At 41.4% G+C, this 23,963-nt stretch overlaps 1 protein-coding gene across 8 annotated transcripts in view; it reads right to left on the bottom strand.

Moving 5' to 3' along the window:
• The window catches only part of ZDHHC14 (zinc finger DHHC-type palmitoyltransferase 14), a 334,666-nt gene that overhangs the window by 248,807 nt on the left and 61,896 nt on the right, over positions 1–23,963 (bottom strand). The window lies entirely within an intron of this gene.

The following is a 23,963-nucleotide window of genomic DNA, read 5'->3' as shown; positions in this document are numbered from 1 at the left end:
TCTGAGAAATGGAAACTGTCAAAGGTTTAATAAGACTATTGAAGGGAATGGGTAGTAGGTACCTGGTAGAAAAAGTGAAAAACAACACATCTTGCAAGACTCATAATGTAGTGTATGCAATAATTTGCCCATGCCATCTAATTTATGTGGGGCAGATTAAAAGACCAATACATATTAGACTAAATGAACAAAAATCCAGAATAGTAAATGAAGTCTTGCACACTCCTTTGGTACAACATTGGAAAGCTTTATCTCATAATGTGGAAGACATACAGTGGAGAGTGACTGATGGAGTGAATGAAGGGTGGGCGGATGGTTATTATGAAAGACGACTAACTTTAAAGAACAAAATTGGATATTTACACTGAATACTGTAGCACCTTGTGGTTTAAACCAGGAGATTGAGTGGATGTCTCTAGTTTAATCAACTGACAGAGGTCACATGAGAAAATAAGACAGAGATGGCGCCAACACCATCTTTGAGAGAAAACATTAGCCGAGATGGTGTGATGTGAAACAATGGGGTAAGGGATATTGTAATTTAACTGCATATGAGACATAATACTTAAAATGTAGTGCTAATCAGAGTCTTTCTTCTTAGGGGACTTCCTTGAAGAAGCCGTAGGGTGAAACATGTCGGAATGTTATATCCCCACCCGACGCTGAGCACTAGAACGACACAAGTTGTCATTTATGAAACACATGCATTTATTTAAAAGAATTCATTGAAGAAGTGAAATACTGGCAGATCAAATGACGATTTGAGTGCACTACATCTTGTGGAGCATAACTGAGAGCCCATGAGAAGCACTTCTGAAGATCTTGTAAAAATTTATAATGTGAAAGTGATTATTTGATACTGTTGGGTTGTGTTTGGTTTGTTTCTATAAAAATATGGCCATAATAACCTCTTGTCTTTTTTTTCTCCAAAGTAAAGGATATGAAAAATTAGTTTAATGCGGCTGCAAGATAAAGACATACATTATTATGCATTGCTTTGTGGTACTGATAATTCTACTGAGTAATAATATCATGCACTCAAGCTTTTCTGCAGCTGCTGAAATAACAGCTAAATAAAAGCACACATACGTCAAACGCTGTATACAAAGAGATTAAAGCTCTCTTTAAAGCTGCATGCAGCCAAAATAAAAGTTGACATGATTACAGCTGCTTCTGCTCCTTTTAAGAGACTTTGCCTCTCTTGGCTATTACTTATGCCTGGTAGAAAAGACCCGGTTCATTTCTTTCATGCCTGGATTCTTTTCAATGATGACACTTTGCATGGTTTAAGTGGGCAGCAGTGCCTCTTACATGCTTAAAGAACCATGAGTGAGCCAGGAGCTGGTATTCAGCAGTACTTAACAAGACAGTGCCTCTGAATATCAGCTACGAGCGCTATAGCACTCTCTAATCGGCGCCAGGCAGTTTTGGGGCAGAGTCGGACAGGAACTAAGAATTATGCAGGCACTAGCGATATTTGGTGCCAGTGCCTGCATCACTAACTAGGAAACTAAACTAAACTAAAGCCCTCTTTTACAAAGGTACGCTAAGCGTTTTAGCGCGGATGTAGCATGCGCTAAATCAACGCGTGCACTAACCGCTAATACATCCATAGGATAACATGCACGCATTAGCGCTTAGCGTGTGTTTATCACGTGCTAAAAGGCATAGTGCACCTTAGTAAAAGAGGGGGTAAAACTTAGCTATGTATACCGGGTCTTCAACCAAAATGGAACTCGACTCGGTTAACAGAAACTAAAATAAATACAAAGAAAAAAAAAAAAAGGAAATAACAGTCAAAAACTATTAATGTGACTGATTTCCGAAGTGTTTAGCAAATAAAATGTTTTTTTTAAAGATTTGCGAAAAAGTTGAAAATGACCAGAACCCCTTACGATAAAAGGAAATTCGTTCTGTAGTTGAGATAATTTGAAGACCAAGGATTGACTGAAATTCTTGATTCCTTTCGCTGAAGGATGGGAGAGTTTGAATTGTTGGGTGCCTCTTGCATAGGAGAATCTATAGGCATTCCATAATAAAGGGACAAGAGGGATGAAGATACCATATAGAATTTTAAAGGTAATACATGTACATTTAAAGTGAATCTTGAGATGGACCGGAAGCCAGTGAAGGTTTAGAAGCACAAAAAAGACAGTGCTAACTTTGTGGGTTGTTGTTAGGTGCCATCGATTCGTGTTCAGGTCTTAGCGACTTGATGAACGCCATCAAGTTTTCATGGCAGAATATGCCAGGCCTTTCTTCTGCGCAGTATAAATTTGATGTTGTCACCATTGTCGCATCAAACACGATCCTCCGCCTCCAACACTGCCCATCTGCTGCTGCCCAGATGGGTGGTACATCGTTAGTCTGACATCTCCGTTGAAACCTGCCCGTCTTGTGAGGCCCTGTTGATAGTGAAACTACCGATGGCATAGCTATGTGGGTATGGCACTAAATATTTGCAGCAAAACTTCCGGGCTCCGCCAATGTCCCAGACATGGCCTGGCGCCAAATACCTGGGTCAAAATCAGAAGATAGAAGTCGGCTTTTAAAAAAACTGCCACCGCCTGAATCTGGTCTGAAGATTGGGAAAGGATATCTATTAAAACTTATATCCAGCCTATCTTATAAGATGATTACTTTTCATTCTCTTTGTTCAACAGATTCTTTATTCTCTAATGAATATAGACGTTTTGATATTTTGATGATAACTGCATTGAAAACTATACTACATGAATGGAAAGATAATACTAAAGTTTATTTTACATTCTGATGGAATGCTTTATACTTGATTGTTGATAATGCCAGTGTACTCCATAAACTTAAAATATGAGAACTGTTTGAATTATTTTGTTCAGAAATTTCTACAATAGCTAATTTTTACTGTAAATGTTATTTTTTCTCCTCTTCTTATTTTGGTACATTATTGCTTGTTTGTACTCATCATAATGTACTTTATTTCATGCTATAATTTTTGTTTACTTTGTTAAAATTAATAAAGTTAGTTTGAACTAGAAGGTAGTAGTCATCTTTTAAATAAAAACTGACTATCACTGTCTGAACATTGATCTAAGTTCCCAAATGATTTTAAATCAGGCATTTTCTTACTGTTTTGTGTGTGTTAATGAACCAACTCCCACAAGACGTTTTTTTGAGCCTCTAGTATTTTCCTTTCATTACAGATGCTGATTCTGGCCTGGGATATGTCCTACATTTTCACTACACAATTTTTAAAATGCAGCCCTGAGACTGCAGTAACACAACAGCATAAATCTTTCTCTTAGCCAGCACAGACTTCAAAGGCAAATACAGAAGCTCTCTATGTAAAAGCTTGACACTAACATTCTTAAATGAAATTCCATATTCAGCAACATTTAACTGACCAGCTCTACAGATCCTTTATTTTCTATAGCAAAATGATCCAAGTAAGATCCCGCGTGATAAAATTCTTTTCTGCGGTGGAGTGGTGGGGCTGAGGCGTCTTATACACATGAGTAATATCTTTTTCTTCAAAATACAATATCCAGACTACATACATCAATTAATATCACTGGTTATTTTAGAGGCTGGATTACTATTACTAAATATTAGTGGCCATTATAATAGGTGCTCCAAGTAAGAAGCAAACATATTGTTGGTTAAGAAACACATCAAAATCCACATTTTGCAGTTATTTTCGTAACTGGTCATGTCAGAGAAAATCTGGTGTATAGTTTTCAACATGCACATTCTCCTAGATATTTGGTGTGCATAGCTGTATTTCCTTTTTGGACTTGGAGGGAGGAGATTCCCTTGCCATGATCAGCTCAGCGGCAACGCGATTTTCTAACCGGCGCCTCTGAAATGGAAGCCAGTTTAGAAAATCATGGAGGTTAGAAGGATAAAGCTTCTATTTGGGGGCTAAAGAGGACTCCAGATTGATATTAAGGTCTAAAATAGATACATTACTCACAATGTCTGTGCTTCAGAGCAAGTGGATATGTCTGATGCACAATCTTACAAAAACAAAAACCTCCCAAACCCCAAGAATAGTAACTGGACAAGGGAGAGAGACCAAAGCAGAAATGGCTCAACTACATTCACCAACCTGTAAATAATGTTGAAGGTATAAGTAGGTTAAACGGGAGAGCCCTCAGTCACACAGCCACCCACTAGAAATCCAGTGGAAAAGGCTGTCACATGGCTTACACCCAAACGAGTGTTAACTGTGAAACATCCCCGGGCTCTACTCCATATTTTTTACAATAAAGTGCACCCAACAGTGCTAAGTGTGAAAAAAGATATACATAAATCAAAAAAACACACTTTACCATCCACTACGATTGTCTCTGCCCCTTGTCCAGGGGGCCAAAAAACGTCCAAGTCCAGCCAAGCAAAAAAACAACAGGAAGTACTTAGCTTCTCCTTGAAGACAAACAGCCAGCAAAGATATTTAATGTCCAACGGGACTCCGTTTCGGGGGTGCACACCCCCTTCTTCAGGAACGGCTGGGCTGCGAGGTGACCATCCAAATCATCCGGCACAGCAAGGATTGACAAAGCAGGTTGGTGAATGTAGTTGAGCCGTTTCTGCTTTGGTCTCTCTCCCTTGTCCAGTTACTATTCTTGGGGTTTGGGAGGTTTTTGTTTTTGTCTATTCACCTTCCATTATTTTCGGGGCTTTTTTTGACTTCTTGATGCACAATCTTGACATCACTGTGACATCATTAGTATGTACCTAGATGGCAGAATGCCACTAAAAATAGGAATATGTGCTGAATAGCTGACCATTCTTGAGATTTGAACTAGAGAATGACACAGTGACAAAATTCATCACCGTCCCCGCGGATAACCGCGGGAAACCATCTTCATGTCATTCTTTAAGGAGAGAGGGAAGAATCAGAGTATAATTGGGCACAACCACTGACCCGCAAGCTTTGCTTTGAAGAATGCTGGTGTAGAAGGGCCGAGGTTGAAATAGACACTAGAAAATGATATGGGATTATTTCCCGCGGTTATCCGCGGGGACGGGAACGGTGATGAATTTTGTCACCGTGTCATGCTCTAATTTGAACCCATGACCTTTTAAAAATAGACACAGTGCTTTTAACCACTGAGTCACAGGTGCTTTCTTTTAGATATAGGTTCCTGCCATGTGAGATGATACCTTAGGACAGGGGTAGGGAACTCCGGTCCTCGAGAGCCGTATTCCAGTCAGGTTTTCAGGATTTCCCCAATGAATATGCATGAGATCTATTTGCATGCACTGTTTTCAATGCACATTCATTAGGGAAATCCTGAAAACCCAACTGGAATACGGCTCTCGAGGACCGGAGTTCCCTACCCCTGCCTTAGCACATCATAAACCAGGGATCTCAAAGTCCCTCCTTGAGGGCCGCAATCCAGTCGGGTTTTCAGGATTTCCCCAATGAATATGCATTGAAAGCAGTGCATGCACATAGATCTCATGCAAATTCATTAGGGAAATCCTGAAAACCCGACTGGATTGCGGCCCTCAAGGAGGGACTTTGAGACCCCTGTAAACCATCTCAGGGTAAAAATAAGTTTCCCTCTGGACCCTGGAAAGGGCAGAGTGCAAATGTAAATGACAAAGTCCACAATCCATACTCTTAGGAGACCAAAAAGAAGCTCTTAAGATGCTGGTTTGGGGGTGGGGGGTGGTTGTGAACCCATGACCTGTGGAAGATGGAAACAGTGCCTTTAACCACTGAGCCACAGGAGCTTTTGTTTAGGTAGGGATTCCTATTATTTTTTATTGGCAGTCTGCCATCTAGGTGCATATTGATGATGTCATAATGATGTCAAAATTATGCATCAGACATGTCTACTTGCTCTGAAGCACAGCCATTGTGAATAGTGTATCTCTTTTTCTTTTCTTAACCTTTTGGAAATGAGGTTTAGTGTGCAATATGTATACAGTGGAACCTCAGTTTGCGAGTGTTTTGCAAGACGAGCAAAACACTCATCAAACTTTTGACTTACAAACCGAGCACTGCCCCAATAAATGAGCACTTACAGTCCAGGAAGCGCCGCTTCGGGGGATTCCTCTTCCGTCTTCCGGCCAGCCTTCCATGTCGGGTGCCTTCCGCAGGTTGGAGGACCTCTGTCTGGGCCTTCGCGGCAGGGTGCCGTCCAACCTGCATGTTGCGTGTGACGCGCACAGCGTCAATCATCGGCATTGTGCGTGTTGTGCGCAGCATGCGAGTGGGCGGCACTTGGCTGCATGGGCTCGGGTGGGGGCTCTCCAGCATGTGGGAGGCATCCGACGTAGAGAGATGGCTGGCGGATGGAGGAGGCATCCCTTTGAAGTGGCACTGTGGGTTCTTCTTCAGATGACGGATGGAGGAGGCGGACGGAGGAGACGGCGCTGCAGCACCCAGCACCCGACAGGTACAGACCCCGGGTTCTGGAACAAATCTTCGGTGTTGCCACTCTTTTCTATGGGGAACTTTGCTTTGATAAACGAGCATTTTGGATTACGAGCATGCTCCTGGAATGGATTATGCTCGTAATCCAAGGTACCACTGTATATATATTTCATGTGCTGTGCTTGAGTAATGCATTATTAAACATATTTTGACCTTAAAATAAAACCTGGAGTCCTCTATACCCCCAAAATAAAATCCCCATTCACCTATAAACGGACGCCTATGGCATGCTTAAGTGGCACCTAAGTCATGTCCACCTAACTCACGTCTACCTAGCGCCCAGGTCACAAGTAGCCCTGGTTTTGCAATGCCTACATTTTAGGCATTAGGTAGACTTATTTGGGCACTAAGGGGTCCTTTTATCAAGCAGTGCTAGCGGGGTTAGCGCATCAGACATTTCATCATGCGCTAACCCCGCGGCCAGCTAAAAAACTAATGCCTGCTCAATGCAGGCGTTAGCGGCTAGCATGGCAGGCGGTGTAACATGCGGTTTTACGCGTGTTAAACCCCTACCGCAGTTTGATAAAAGGACCCCTAAGTGGCATGCAATTCTCTAAATGGACATCCAAATCAAAGCCACTCCCATGCCACGTCTACACCATGCCCACGCTCCAATAGGCATCCACGAAATTGTGGACATCTATTTTGAGAATTGCATTCAGCATTTGGACATATACGTTCCAATTAATGCTTGTTACAGTCATTAATTGGACTTATTATCCACTTTATTTAGACGCCTAAGTCAATGGACAAAATTTGGCCCAATTTGTATACTTTGGAAGAAAGGTAGGAGAGGGGAAATATGAAAGAGATGTTTAAATGCCTCCATGGTATAAATGAACAGGAGGCAACTCTCTTTCAATCAAAAGGAAACTCTGGAATGGTCATAGGATGAAGATGAAAGGGCACAGAATCAGACGTATCCTGAGATAATACTTTACTGAAAGGGTGATGAATTTTTAGAACAGCCTCCCAGTGGAGGTGAGAGAGATTAAAAATGTGACTTAATTCAAGAAAGCTTAGGATCTCTAGGAGAGAAGAAGAAATAGATGGAATGGATATGATTTGTATCAGCCTTTATTTTTGTTCCCGTGAGCACTGCACCATGATATCACCTTCGGATATTGTTCACACCTGACACAAGGGTTCATAGACAACGGCGCGAAAGACAAAAGCGCGCACCGACAATTGAGCACAGCGCGCGCCACCGCGCCGCTCTAAATTACAGTTTTTAGGGGCTCCGACGGGGGGTTTTGTTGGGGAACCCCCCCAGTTTACTTAATAGACATCGCGCCGGCGTTATGGGGGGTTTGAGGGGTTGTAACCCTCCACATTTTACTGTAAACTGAACTTTTTCCCTAAAAACAGGGAAAAAGTGAAGTTTTCAGTAAAATGTGGGGGGTTACAACCCGCCACATCCCCCACAACGCCCCCACAACACGGCGCGAAGTATATTAAGTAAAGTGGGGGGTTCCCCCCCCCCCACACACCCCCGTCGGAGCACTAAAAACAGTAATTTAGAGTGGCGCAGCGGCGCGCACTGCGCTCAATTGTCTAGGCGCGCCTTTGTCCCGGCGCGCTTTTGACCTGACACCGACACAAGTGCTTTTACTGAAACATGGCACCAGGTTCAGTCTTCAAATCATGATACTATCATGACAGAAGACTGGTCCGTGCTTGGTTGTTATAGTTATAGCAGACCATGAGAATTTCTTTGACATCATCTGAATATCCCCCCCACACACATACACACACACTATTCCTGGGGCTTCAAGCAGTCTGGAACTACATAGTCCTTGCCCAAGGTTACTGCTTGTCTCCGGATTAAGCCAGCTATGTCACTGGATTGGCAGCTTAGGATATTGTCCAGAAGCCTTTCTTAAATGCCAAGCAAGCATTTCAGTACATGGCTCAGTGCAATACAGATGACATCACGAGCCAACACAGCAGGTAAAGTCTGTGATACAGTGAATATATTAAGACAAGGGAGGTTTACTCCCTAGACCTTGCAGTGTGATTAACTGCAGGTTAGTCACTTCCATGGGAAATTAAGGTACAGTAAAAGCTTGATTTTTACTACACATTAATAAATATCTCCCAAAAGTGTGGTTATCCTCTTTTTGAAAGACATTTCCCACTGTGAAGAGACTGAGTTACAACCCATGTCTTCTCTCTGATGATATCCAATTCATTGTAAGCAGGAGACAATGCCATTTATTTAAAAATGTATATACCGTATATTAACTATACAGTTTACAAATTTATAATCATAACAAGTTAAACACCACTTTCAGACACATATGCAGAACTGCTCTCATTAAAAAGAAACCACAGGAAAGCACTATCAATTGATTTTTCAGCATTTTCTTATAATTCATCCTCTCAGCATAATATCGCAAAATTCCAGGCAACACATTCCAAAACTTAGCACCGGCCACAGACAGCATCGCTGCACCAATCCTAATACGAGAGACTGCCATCTTACCCTCTATGCTCAGCCATAACTAGTAAAAGGTCTTGCTGGGACACTGTTACACACAGAAATCCGTGTTTTAGATTTAAAAATAGGGATTTAATGAAAGACACTGAATTCATGACCCATTCTGGGAGTGTCTAGTAGAGAGGTAAGCAATGTTTTAGGTAGAGCGCCCAAAAAGAGGTTGGCATTTATTTATAAGACACTGGAGTGCCAAAACAACAAAATAGCAGGTGGAGAAGTCAAGATTGTGTTAGGGTGTCACGCGTTCCGCTCTTGAGCTCTCCCTATCACTCAGCTCACACCACTTTTGTCTCTCACGGCTCTCTCACTGCCTGAGTGTTCCACAACCTTCAACCTCTCATTATCTGTTACTCACAGCCCTCATTCTCTCACAATCATTATTGCTCTTGGCACGCTCTCCACAGCCTGCATTTCTCAGAGTTGTCTGTCACTGCTTGCATCTCTTTCTTGGTCCAGGGATCCCATAAAGAACGGGAACAGCTAGATAAGATCTTATGAAAGATCGTAAAGCAAATTCTAGCATGCAACTCCTGAATCCTGTGTGTGAATATTCACAAGAAAAGCTTTTTTTTTTTAATCTTTATTAAATTTTCAAGGCTAATACAAAGTGCATAAAATTATACATACATTAATAATCAGAATCAGCACTTACATCCATCAGTAACAATACAAAATGAATTACCCCCCTCCCTTTCAGTACATTACCCCCCCCTCCCACACCTCCCTTCCAGTACATTCCCTGGATGTGAGTATAAATCTAAAGGAAATTAAAGGTAAAAGACAACTATACCGAAGTAGCAAAAGTCGTTAATGGACCCCAAACTAATCTGAATAAATTATTATGCCCCAACCTGTCAGTGTTCATTTTCTCATACTTATAACACAAACCTAAATTCGCCCACCAAAAGGTAAAACTATGCCGATCCCAATTTTTCCAATTGTGGGTAACCATATGCATGGCAATCCCGGTCATGATAATGAAAAGCCGGAATTTATACCAGTCCAATGGGGGTTTAATATGCAATAGTGACCCACATCATAGGTTAATGGAATCGATGATTCCAGTATGTTATTAATATGTCCCCATATCGACTTCCAAAAATTGAGTATCAAAGGACAATAGAATAGCAGATGATCCAGTGTCCCTACATCAAGATGACAGTGCCAGTATCTATTAGATTTAGAAGTATCTAACTTCTGCAAACGAACTGGGGTCCAAAAAGATCTGTGTAACAAAAAAACAAAACAAAACAGGTTTATCTTATATATGCTGACGCTGTACATCTCATCTTCCAAGACCAAATCCATGTCCATTGAGTAGCAGAAATCTGCTGCTTTATCTCAATGCTCCAAATGTCTTTTAGACTAGTTTTTAGTTTCTTATTCAAATATTCAGATATTAATTTATACCACTTGGCTGCCTGATGCCCTAGGAAATCTGTCTGGAAGCAAAGGCCCGGCAAGCTATATTGATTTTTTTAAATTTTGCCAATCAGGGAACCCCTTGTGAATGGCCTGCTTCAACTGCAACCATTTATAAGCTTGAGACTTTGTAATACCGAATGATTATTGCAGTTGTGAAAAATCAAGCATTTTCCCATTTGATAACACACACAAGAAAATTATTAATAGGCTATTGTACTAACGTTGCATAGGGCTTCCTGATGGAACAGTAAAGAAAGAGTTTGCATCCCAATGTAGTAAGAAAACAGTATTCAAAGAGGCTATAGCAAAAACAATCCTGTGCTAATATTGGAGAACACACTGGATGCACGCACACATACGACTATACTAGAGGCAGGTATATTTTGCATACAAACAAAATTGTATCAACACCTAGAGTTGCTTGTGCATTCATCTGCATGTGCTGAATACTATTCTATGCATATGGAGGTAAATTCTACATAAGGGGCCTAAAACATTGGTGCAGAAAAAAGTGCTGGTCCTTTTATACCAACTAAAATGTGGTGCAAATGCCCACAGACTCGATGTGTAGATTGCATTTCAGAGCCCTGAAGAAATGATCAATAGATCATGAAACGCTGGCCATCGTCGGCTTACTGACTCAAAGAGAAAGTAGCAGTCATGGCAGTTAAAGATAAGTGCTGTTTTTTTGTTTCAAGCATAACCTAAGGGGTTTTTCACCAGTGATAGAAAGCTGAAAGTGAGCTATTAAACAATGTAAGCTCTCTTTTCAAGTCTCAAAGCAACACTAACTTTGTAGCATCTGAGGCGTTTCTCCTATAAAGTTTTATGGGCTTGAAGTTTACCTGCAGTTGCATGCTTACGTTGAGGTAAAGTATTGAGCATGTTCCACCAGTGTGCTTTAGAACTGGAAAATTTGTTTATTTGATTGTGATATGGAAACCGCTTAGTTGTATGCGGTATATTTTTTAATAAATAATAAAATAAATAGAATAGGAATGTTTTCTGTTTGGATTTGAATTTCACCAGGGACAATTCTTGTCTAAGGTCCGGGGGCATGACCTACTCATTTCCATGCCCCCTTTTTTGACTCGTACCTAAATTTACGCATGTATCTTGTAACTAATTCTAATTAGAGTCCATACTTGTTCATTGAAATGCCAGTTAGTGGCACTGATTAGTTTGTTAAATCAAGTGCAAATCAGGTATGCGCCCAAATTTGCACATGACCATTTCAGCATTTTATAGAATTAGGACGGTATTTGCAATGCCGATATTAACATGCAGAATTTTATTCTGGCACATGTGCAGATGTTTTTGCATGCAACTCTGCATAAAAAAACAATTTTTTTGCAGTCTATATAGTTCAGAACTTTACTCTTTGTTCCAGCACACGTCCTACACTCTGGGGTTCTTTTACAAAGCCGCGCTAGGGCCTTAACACGCGGAATAGCGCGCACTAAATTACTGTGCGTGTTAGTCGCTACCACTTCCTTTTGAGCATGCGGTAGATTTTCGGCTAGCGCGTGCTAATCTGGTGCGTGCGTTAAAACCGCTAGCGCGGCTTTGTAAAAGGAGCCCTCTGTCTTTTTGTCTTTTTTTTTTTTTTTAACCTGTAGCTCTTCAACAAAACCAGACAACAGTCCCTCAGAACTAACCCTATTGCACATATTCTCTCACACAGATTTACATCTGCCCCCCCCCCAAATGATGTTAATGTGTATGTGTGTGTGTTCTGTACTTTATACGAGGGCTGACTGAGAAGTAATGAGACTGCCTCTGGTTTACTTTCCAAGAAGTAGACGTGGCAATGCTGTGCTGGTTCTTGTGAAGCTCATACACTGACATTTCTGAACCTGCAGTTTGACTGACATAGGGCTCCTTGTGCTAAGATGCGATAGCGTTTTTAGCTCATGCATGAAATTTCCACGCACTACACCGCGCAGTATGCTTCTAGAATAACGCCAGCTTAATGCTGGTGTTAAGGTCTAGCGCGCATGGCAATTTAGCACGCGCTATTCCGTGCATTAAGGCCCTAACGCACCTTAGTAAAAGGAGCCCATAGTCTTCATTGATGGGTCAGAGTGAGAGGAAGAACTTTGTATATTTCGTCATGGCAGATGAGGAAAACAGGTCTATGAGAGTATGCCAGAGGTGTGCGATTGAATTCTGTGTTAAACTTGGACTTAACGCCCTGTGGTTTCTGGCCATGTCCAACAACTGCGCTGAAAGCAGCTCTCTTCAGATGATAAGTGAAAAATGCCATAGCCGCAACGGTAAAAGCGATGTCGCAAAACAGTCTACTGCACATCTTTAAATCGTTTGTGAAACACTGCAAAAAAATGTATTGAATGTGCAGGATGCTACTTTGAAAAAGAAAAATGTTTAGATCCTGTGGAGTCGTCTGATTCTGAATTAAAAAAAAAAAAAAAAAAAATACAGTCTCATTACTTTTCAATCTACCCTCATAGAATTAGCACATATACCCCCAAATTCTATATATGGCACTCAAAACTGTGCGCCCAATTTTGCGCATGCAATTTAACTGAAAGATGAGCCAATAACGGGTACTAACAATTATTGTCGCTAATTGGCAACCATTTGAATTTACGCACACATCTTTCTAGTATTTTTTTTAAACATTTTTATTATTTTATTTAGTTACAATAGTGTAATACATTTAGATTGAAAATAGCAAAATATAACAAAGAATACACTATCTCATACAATAATATTATAGAATCATAGCTATACCCAACCCCTTTCCATCAATTATTAATATTGACAATATTAAACATCTTTAATATGAAGAATTAATATCTATATTTTCATTACCTTTCCCTACCCTATCCCCCCATCCCATCCCAGATGTGTAATGAAAAAACTCAGAAGGGAACATATCTTTTAATGTGAAACAGCAAATAAAGCCAATGGACTCCATATTTTGTTAAATAAGACTCTAAACCCTAAACATTCTGCCTTCATTCTCTCATATTTATATGTATTACATACATTTGTCCACCAAAATGTATAATTTAACCTATCATGATTTTTTCAGTATGTTTTTAAGCACGGATTCAAAACAGGAGCTTAGCTACAGAAGGGGTACAGGCAGGTCAGGGGCGTTCCTAGAATTTGCGCTGCAGTGATCTAGAATAAATCAGAGTTGTGCCTAATTTAGGCATGAGGATTTACACCAGGTTTCAGTCAGTGTAAACCCTCACGCCTGCTACTAGGCGCAGATCCCAGTGCTAAATGTTATTTTATAAAGAGGTGATAGGCTCAGGACTAACTAAGGAATTTTTTTTTACAGAAAGTGTGGTAGATATGTGGCATAGTCTCCCAATAGAGATGGTGGAGACAAAGACTGTTTGAATTCAAGAAAACATGGGACAGGCATGTGGGATCTCTTGAGGAGATATGGTTTATGGTTTAATTTTATTTAATATACTGCCCTTCCTTAGGCAATAACAGAGTGATTTACAAACTTATAGTTAAAATAGAAAGGAACTTCATATCCATAAAAGAAATAAGGGATAGTACAGAGTGGAAAACAAAAAAGAAAAAAATATATATTTATAAAACATCTGCAGATTGCCTCACTAGTAAACCCTCAGAACACCGGAATCATCTATGAATAGAAAAGGCTTTCTGAAAAAGAAACGTCACTTAACCCACCATTGCTTCGATTATATCTGCAGAAAGGCAGTATATCAAATCCCATCCCCTTTAATAAATAATAATAATAAATTTATTCTTGTATACCGCCCATCCACAAAGTTCCAGGCGGTTAACATCAAAGAACTGTACAATCAGTGAAAGGTACATCAAATTAATAAAAATGAATGACAAGATAAAGAATACATAGTTATTTAACAAACTTATCAAACAAATGTGTTTTTAAAAACTTTCTAAAAACGTTATAAGAATTTGTTTGACAAATAAGTGGGCTTAACCAAGAGTTCAGTTTACCTAGTTGAAAGGCAAATGTCCTGTTCAAAAAGTTCTTGTAATGACAGTTCTTAACTGAAGGATACATAAACATAAACTTATTACGAGTGTTTTTTAATGAGGTATAAAAATTAAATGGAGCGGCTAGATATCCCGGAGCCAAACCAAAAAGAGATTTAAAACAGAGACAACCAAATTTAAAAAGAATACGTGCCTCAAAAGGCAACCAATGTAATTGCCGATAAAATGTTCTTAGAGGGCTCACAATCTGAGTTTTTACCTGAAGCAGTGGAGAGTTAAGTGACTTCCCAAGATTATGAGGTTCTTAGCCCGTTGCTCAAACCATTATGCTACACCTCCACTCAGTGTCATTTGGATCTGATTTGCCTGAGTTGACTGAATCTGTCTCTTCCAAGGCTCAAGTGCAAGAATCTTTGTTCCAAAATAATGAAACACAAAATCCAGCAGCATAGAAAAAGAGAAACATGATGGTAGATAAAGGCCAAATGGCCCATCCAGTCTGCCCATCCACAGTAACAATTATCTCTTCCTCTCTCTCTAAGAGATCCCAAGTGCCTATCCCAGGCTTTCTTGAATTCAGACGGTCTCTGCCTCCACCACCTCTACCAGGAGACTTTCCACGCATCTACCACCCTTTCCACGCTCTACCACCCTGAATGAATTAAGGAAGCAGCTTATTCATCCTATAGGCTACTGCACTTTCCTCTCCTAGACCATACCGAGGCCACAAAAAGGGACAGAGATACAATTCATATGACATTTTGAGCAAGCCTTCACAGAAGAAACAAGCATTTAGATAATGAATCAGAGAAAAAAATTAACAAAAATGTTTACAAAATGTCATAACTGAGTCATAAAGCAAGTGTAGCTTTCATCTATATTTAAATCAATTTGTACTGTGAGCAGCCTCGAGTCCAAGGATTCTTTTTTTTTTTTTTATTTAAATACATTTTTAAAAAAGGAGGAATCAACAGATATGTTAAATTACTTCTGAACTGTGACTAAACCTTTACACACAGCTTCCCTGCTGCTTTGATTTTGCTGTAGCACTTCACTGAGCACTAGGCAATTGCTTTAGGCACAGAGTTAGGGCAAGTGTTTTTTTTTCACTGAGGTTCATGCAGCCCTGATAGGTTAGAAGGATAATCCATCCCCTCTCCCCCCAATTCTATATACGTATAGGGCCGGATTCTGTATACAGCGCCATTATCAGCGGCTGCCTAAAAAAAAAACAGCCACCGATCGCATGTCAAATCACTCAACGGTGCTGTTTACAGAATTGTGGCTTTCGTCAAAGGTAGGCGCTGGAAATCTAGGCCAGAATTTTAAAGGCCTATATTTCTGGCACCTATGTTTGACAAGACTCGTGTCTACAGTGGTGCCTTTGAAGGCCTAAGGTCATTTCTGGCGTTAACCATGCCTGCTTTGACATTAGGCATTCTAAGGCACTTCTGTAGATGCAATAAAGGCACCATTTTTCTAGGCGCCATTAGGAATCTACATTTTTGTTTTAAAAGTATTTTAAATTTGATTTTAAATGGCTTTACCTGTTAAGTTAGGTGCCAGTATGGCGCCTAGCTTAAGGTGCCATTTATAGAATATGGGCCATAATGCTCAAAATTGCATGTGTGCCCGATTTGCATGAGGTTTGTGCAATGAGCCAATTAGCGCCAATGATCGGGAACTAACAACCAGTCATTGGTGTCAATTGGCAACAATTTGGAATTACACAGACATCTTTATAGACTAGCACTTAGTAAGATGCATGTGTAATTCTTTTAGTGTGCAATTGAAAAGGGGGGCGTGGCTATGGAAGGAGCATGGGCGGGTCAGGGACATTCGCTAAAGGTATACTTAGTTATGAGTTATTTTATAAATGCCACACAACTGGGAGTGCCATTTACAGAATAGCCTCAGCATTCATTTATTTCTATGCCCAGATTTTGGGAGTCACTTACAAAATTTAGTCCATAATGTTTTTACACCTTAGGGAGGTTTTGATCCACACATGTTTTTATCTCCATCTCAGCACTATGAATGCATTTTCCAATGCAGGTGTGATCTCTATAATAATAATAATAATAATAATAACTTTATTCTTCTATACCGCCATAGTCAGATGACTTCTAGGCGGTTCACACTGAAGAGAGCTGGACAATCAGCGAATTACAAAATGTAAATAGTGAAAGCACAACATATTACACAAGAAATAGACAGAAGGAAAATATAAATTTAGTGTGACTTCTGTTTAGGAGATAAATCTGTCAAACAATACGGATTTAATTTCTTTTCGAAAGGCGCCGTAAGTCAGCCTGGCTCCACTGATGTAGTTACCTAACCTTTACTCAAAGCAAGAATAAAGACTAAAACAAAAACCTTTTTCACAAAAGCCAAAAAGCTAATTGCTTACCTGTATCAGATCTGTTCTGGAGACAGAGAAATCAGCCATCATACAGAGGGATGAAGGTACTTAGAAATCCTTCTGAGCCTTAAAGTCTATATTCTTTATCTTTATTGGAAGGCTTCTATACCGCTACTAATCACTGGGGAGTCAAAGTATTCAGAGCAGTTTAAAAAAACATCTACAATGGATTTTAAAATACAGATTCGGTTGGATTCCACTGTTGTCGGTCTCCTAGCTACTTGGCTAGGGTGCGTGCCATGGTTGCATTTGCATTATTACACTATCATATATGTGTACTATGCTTACACATGATTACTATTAACCATTCTAAGTGTGCTATATTTACATCCTTCTAAAAAGGTTAACCATTCCAGCTAAGTAAACTATAATTACATGCATCCTAATTGCTTTAGCAATGTGTACCATATTTGCTCTATTTACACTCCTCCTAGATAATTCTATGTTACTCTCATCCTAACTTATTTTAGAACCGTTACTATATTTCTCATATCTTAAACATTTCTGGAAAGATCTACTATGTGCATTCATGTCATGACCTGTCCTCCTATCGTGTTCCTAGTGGGAAGGTGGGAGCCTGCTATTTTCCTCTATGTAGCATTCTCTCTCTCTCTCTCTCTCTGTCAGCCCTCAGTTTCAGTTGAAGTAGTCTGAGAAAAGGATAGTCTTTATCCCTTTCTTGAATTTTCCAGTGTCCTTTTCTAGCTTTATTTCCCTAGGTATGGTATTCTACCACGTTGGAGCCATTACAGAGAACATTCTTGTGCATGGCATCTGAAAATTGGCTTAGTGAAATTCTACAAAGTATGCCTACCTTTTATAGAATCGCACTTAGCGCCAGTGTGCAACACTTAACTTAAGTGCAGGCATTTAGGCCAGCTAAAACCAGGCCTAAATGTCTGCACTAGAGAATGACACGGGGAGAAATGTCTCCCCATCCCCGCGGGAACTCATTTTCCCATCCCATCCCTGCGAGTTCTTTCTCTGTCCCTGCCCCATTCCTGCAAGCGCCATCCCCAACTGTACAAGCCTCAAACACTTTAAAATCATAAGTGTTTGAGGCTTGTGCAGTTAAGGCAAAGCTTACTGTAATGGGGCAGGGACAGGGACAGCGACAAAACTCACGGGGACGGGATGGGGGAAATTGAGTTCCTGCTGGGACGGGGAAAAATTTGTCCCCATGTCATTCTCTAGTCTGCAGCTAAGTAATGCGCAGATTGGGTATATTCAACAATGTGTCTAAATGCCCCCAACCTGCCCACGATCCACCCCCTAGCCACACCCCCTTTTCAAATTTGCACACTGCAGCTGGCGCATACGTTTTATAGAATCTCACATTCCAAGCTGCGTGTGTAACTTTTCAATTAATCCCAATTAGCATCGATTCTGAGGAGTTAAATGCCAATTATCAGCGCCAATTAGCTCACTTAGTTAAGTTTATAAGGGACTTGGCAGAAGGGCTTCGGGGTAAAATAACATTATTCGCCGATGACGCCAAACTAAGTAATGTAGTGGGCAAATGCACAATAGATGATGTTTCAATGCCCGACAACATGATGCACGACCTACTCCTACTGGAGCGCTGGTCTAGGTCCTGGCAACTCAGCTTCAATGCCAAAAAATGCAAAGTTATGCACCTGGGCAACCAAAATCCATGCAAGACTTACACCCTAAATGGAGAGATCCTAACAAGAACTGAAGCAGAACGTGACCTAGGGGTGATCGTCAGTGAGGACATGAAGGCTGCCAATCAAGTGGAGCAAGCTTCATCCAAAGCAAGACAAGTCATAGGTTGCATACGCAGGGGTTTCGTCAGCCGAAAGCCGGAAGTCATTATGCCGCTGTATAGATCCATGGTGAGGCCCCATCTGGAATACTGTGTGCAATTCTGGAGGCCGAATTATCGCAAGGATGTGCTGAGACTGGAGTCGGTTCAGAGAATGGCCACCCAGATGGTCTCGGGACTCAAGGATCTCCCATACGAGGAACGGCTAAACAAATTGCAGCTATACTCACTCGAGGAGCGCAGAGAGAGGGGGGACATGATCGAGACGTTCAAGTATCTCTCGGGCCGCATAGAGACGGAGGAAGATATCTTCCTTTTCAAGGGTCCCACGACAACAAGAGGGCATTCGTGGAAAATTAGGGGAGGGAAACTACGAGCTGACACCAGGAAATTATTTTTCACAGAAAGGGTGGTTGATCGCTGGAATAGTCTTCCAATGCATGTGATCGAGGCCAGCAGCGTGCCTGATTTTAAGGCCAAATGGGATCGTCACATGGGATCTATTCACAGGGCGAAGGTAGGGGAGGGATCTATTCATAGGGCGAAGGTAGGGGAGGGACATTAAGGTGGGCAGACTAGATGGGCCTTGGCCCTTATCTGCCGTCTATTTCTATGTTTCTATGTTTCAAGAACTTTAGGTGCCATATCCAGAATTTGTGAGTAATTGTGCACCACATACTTCCATGGCATCACAGCCCACCTCGGTTCACTTCCAGAGCTTAAAAATGATCACCTCAAAAAAGGGAGAAGGGAGGAAATGTGCAAATATTGATTGTCCTGCCTTTAGCAAACAAGCTTATACAGCAACTTTGCTTTCTCTGAAAAGAAGAATGTAGAAGGCCAGCTGCCAGCAAAGCTTACTAAACTATAAAGGGGAAGTAAAAGTGTAATAAGTATCATAAGAGAAAAAAAAAACCATCTGCTCCACTTAATCTCTTGTCACTTAATTCAGACACTCTTCTCCAAATTCTATAAATTGTGCCTAAAGTTAGGCAAGTTCAAGTTCATGTTTATTTGATAAATCGCCTATATAAAAAAATATTCTAAGCCTACATCGGCACGCCTATCCTATCACTCAAGTTAAGTAAACCATTTTTTTAGCTGGAATTTTATCTGCTGGTCTGAAATGATTTTCTGGATAGAGGAGTGTGCTGAGTCGAACTAGAGTGACTTTGGGCCTTCCAGCTTGCTGTTTCAGACTCTAACCTCACCCAGAGTCCTAAAAATTACCACCCTGATGCTCATTGGGCAAGAAAAGATTCCAAATGGGATGAGCACAGAGCAACAGTGATAGCTATCAATGTGACTGTTGAGTTATTATGTCTGTAGGAAATTTTGTAATAAAATTCAGGAAAAAGGTGTCAGTCAGTTGTTAGAAGGATCTTCTAAACAAGTCAACTGTGAATACAGCTGTAAACCCAATTATAAAAACATTGCATGAATCATGCAAAACACTAATACATGGCATGCATTTATTAAGTTAATGTAAATACATTAATACCACTGAAGGAAACACTGCTAGAGTCATTTTCAGAAGCATTTCTATGGGTAACGCAATGCTTTGCCCAGGGAAAGTGATTGTTATAAAACTACCCACTGGGTATGTAGCTAAATATATGCACACATTGAATATTAGTGCATGAGCCTACTCGGATATACGAAATGTTAGTGTATGAGCCTACTCAGATGGAACCAAGAACCATCCACGGGAAGAGTTGAAAGGAGTTTGCAATTATGCATTTACTGACTATTCAACTATGTGCACATTAACTAACCCTGTGGATCTGTGCTTATCTGCTTTGGAGTAATTTTCAGAATGGAAAGCATGTGGGCACTTTTGCTTTGAAAATCTGCATGAAGCAAAAATATGCATGCACGTTTTAAAAAATTTGATTTTCAAAGTATTACAAGCCATGAGAGCAAGGAAAGGATATCAAAAGGATATATACCACACTACATACATAATCAAACCAAAACATATGCAATAATCCACATCAGGAACAGAAAGAGGACAACTTAAGAAAAAAATTAATAAAGAGAAAGACATCTGCAAGACACAGAGCCTAATCCCACTTACTGACATCTTTAGCTTTGAAATATGCCTGAAGAACAGTTAACTTGTCCTCTAATGCAAAAAAGAAAAATCACCAGTAAGGTTTATCTGAAGGCAATAACATCTTGTGAATCCTCAAGGAATGCCATTACCTCCACACTTCCTTCAGCATGAGACCCATGAATGAGTGTCTCGAGGTTGCCACGTCAGAAGAGGAACAGTGTTTGTAAAAAAAAACCCAACAACTTTACAACATCAGGGTCAGCGAAACCCAGTACTACTTTGATACATTCTTTCAAAAGAATTTCAGGAGATAAATATATTTTAGGAGAGTTCAAAATGCAAAGATTATTGGATCGAAATAAATTATCCATAGATTATAACTTATTATAGAGATTAATGCTTTATAGCAGATATACTAGCTGCCTGCAAGGCCTGCTCTAGACTCTAAAGATTGCAATCTTTTATGAAAAGGCTCAGACCTGGAATCTATGTCCTTAAACACGCTGCCTGTACTGCCCTCTCATAACTATCCAACCATATTTCTTTTTTTTATTTTTTATTCTTTATTCATTTTTGATATCAAATACAAAGTGCAAACACATGAACATTCAAGTAACGTACCATATTGCACTCTATTCCAACAATAAAATATAAAACTGTTTTATCCCCCCCCCCCCACCACCTGGATATGTATAATGTTCAACAGCAGCTTTTGACAGGGAATAGTAGTGTAGTGAACCGCCTCCATGCCACAATGATATACAGCTTTCATTATTGTCCTTCATAAAATTAATAGGTATCCTGGGGGGGGGGGGGTTTCACAATATTGCAGCTATTTTAAAGTGAAATGACTTTACCCGTAAGCTGCTGGAAAGGTGGTAGAGTGCAAAGTCCACCAGCAGGTTAAGCAACTATAATTTCCTGGGTTAGAAATGGCTGAACAAATTATGCTTTGGAGGGTTTCTGTGCCTGCCTCAAGGACAGTGCTGAGATGCTATCTGAAATGTTCCCCCCTTTGCTCTTGTCATGAAATGTTGGTAGTTAATGACAGTGAGAGTTCATACTGTATATTGTAGAGTACGAAGGAAAAGATGTGTATTGATGCTTAAGGCTGGTGAGGAAAAGGTATGTGGGATATAATTTAGACTTTCTACCATATCAAATGACCGTACTATGACATTTTTAATTCTGTCTGGATAGTTTTCTTTAAGTGGTTATAGATTGTGTATCCTATGATACGTGTGGAGAACCATGTCTTCCCCTGCCATTTTTAGCTAGCTCTGTGGTGAGGCTGATGTGACTTAACATCCATCTGCATACCCTACTCCAGTGTTTCTCGACATGCGGTACACGTACCCCTAGGCATAGGGGAACTGCATGTGGGGTTACGGGGTACTGCATGGGTCTCCCACCTCCTTCCTCCTCAATTGCTGCTGCTGCAAGGGTTCCCATGTCCTTCTTCCTGCCCTCCAGCTGCATCGCCGAAGCCGACCCGGAAAGCTTCCCTCTGATGTCAGAGGGAAGCCTTACTGGTCAGCTGCGGATCCCAGTTACCTCAACAGTCCTTCCTGCCTTCAGCCACACTTGTTTGCAGGGACATGGGCAGTGGCTCTTGCACGGTGCACGTGGCTGATCCGGAAGCCTTCCCTCCGACATCAGAGCTGATGTCAGAGGAAAGGCTTGCAGGACAGCCATGTGTAGCATGCAAGTGCCGCTGCCTGGGTCCCTGCAAACAAGTGCGGCTGAAGGCAGGCAGGAGCAGCCCAGCTGGATGGCCCTGAAGGGAGTGTGTGTGGCCCTGGAGTGAGCAAATAAGGAGAGATGTGATATCAACATGGGATAAAGGGAGAATGGAGGGGGGAGGAGCACGTTTGGACATGGGAGGGGCATGAATGTGGTACAAAGGCTGGAAGGCAAGGAGGGAGGCAGGAACTCGGGACACAGAAGGAAGGGAGGGGCATTTACTTGGGATACAAAGGAGGGAGGAAGGGGGCACTAACTTGGGACATAGGAGGGAGGGAGGGCATAGAAAGGGAAAATTGTTGGGCATGGCTGTGTGAGTGAGAGGGAAAGAAATGGTGCATAGGAATGACGAGCGAGGTGATTAAATGAGGTTTAACGTGGATAAGTGTAAGGTGATGCATGTCGGTAACAAAAATCTCATGCACGAATACAGGATGTCCTGGGCGGTACTTGGAGAGACCTTCCAGGAAAGGGACTTGGGAGTTCTGATCGACAAATCAATGAAGCCGTCCACGCAATGTGCGACAGCGGCAAAAAGGGCCAACAGAATGCTAGGAATGATAAAGAAGGGGATCACAAACAGATCGGAGAAGGTTATCATGCCGCTGTACTGGGCCATGGTGCACCCTCACCTGGAGTACTGCGTCCAGCACTGGTCGCCGTACATGAAAAAGGACACGGTACTTCTCAAAAGGGTCCAGAGAAGAGCGACTAAGATGGTTAGAGAAACTGGGCCTCTTCTCCCTCAAACAGAGGAGATTGAGAGGGGACATGATCGAAACATTCAAGGTACTGGGAATAGACTTGGTAGATAAGGACAGATTGTTCACCCTCTCCAAGGAAGGGAGAATGAGAGGATACTCTCTAGAGTTGAAAGGGGATAGATTCCGTACAAACATAAGGAAGTTTTTCTTCGCCCAGAGAGTGGTAGAAAACTGGAACACTCTTCCGGAATCTGTCATAGGGGAAAACACCCTCCAGGGATTCAAACAATGACATACGCTGATAGGGCTAGTTTCGGTTAGGGCACTGGTCTTAGACCAGAGAGCCGCTGTGTGAGCGGACTGCTGGGCATGATGGACCACTGGTCTAACCCAGCAGCGGCAATTCTTATGTTCTAAAATTGGGCATAGAAGGGAGGAGTGAAGTAGAGATGCATGGGGAAGAGAAAGATGAGAGGGAGAAATGTTAGATATGGTGGTGGAGAGGGAACAGAGGGACAGATTGAAGGGGAAGCAAGGGGGAGGAAATTGAACATAGTGATGGAGGGAGAAATGTGGCATGGTGATGAAGAGGGGTGTGGAAGGAGAAATGGGCATGGGGCAGGTAGGCAGTGGTAGGGGGGGAGATGGGATGAGAGAGGGAGAAATGTTGGATGTGGCAGTAGAGGGAGTGGGAGAAATGTACCCTGGAGCTCTCTCTATCTTTCTCCAATCCCTTTGCAGCAGGGGAGGGAATGAGAGAAGGACAGTGAGAGAGAGGAAGACATGTTTCCAATAGGGGTGGAGGAGAGAGGAAGAAAAATTGGACTCATGGAGGGACAGAGAGAGAGATGTTGGTTGAGGAAGGGAATGAGGTCTGGAAGAGAGGAAGCGTGCAGGAAGCAGAGAGAAAGAAATGTTGGATGCACAG

Source organism: Geotrypetes seraphini, chromosome 3 (assembly GCF_902459505.1).
Source record: "Geotrypetes seraphini chromosome 3, aGeoSer1.1, whole genome shotgun sequence".
NCBI lineage: Eukaryota > Metazoa > Chordata > Amphibia > Gymnophiona > Dermophiidae > Geotrypetes > Geotrypetes seraphini.
The sequence above is the reverse complement of the archived record's forward strand: the minus strand, read 5'-3'. Positions and strand labels throughout refer to the sequence as shown.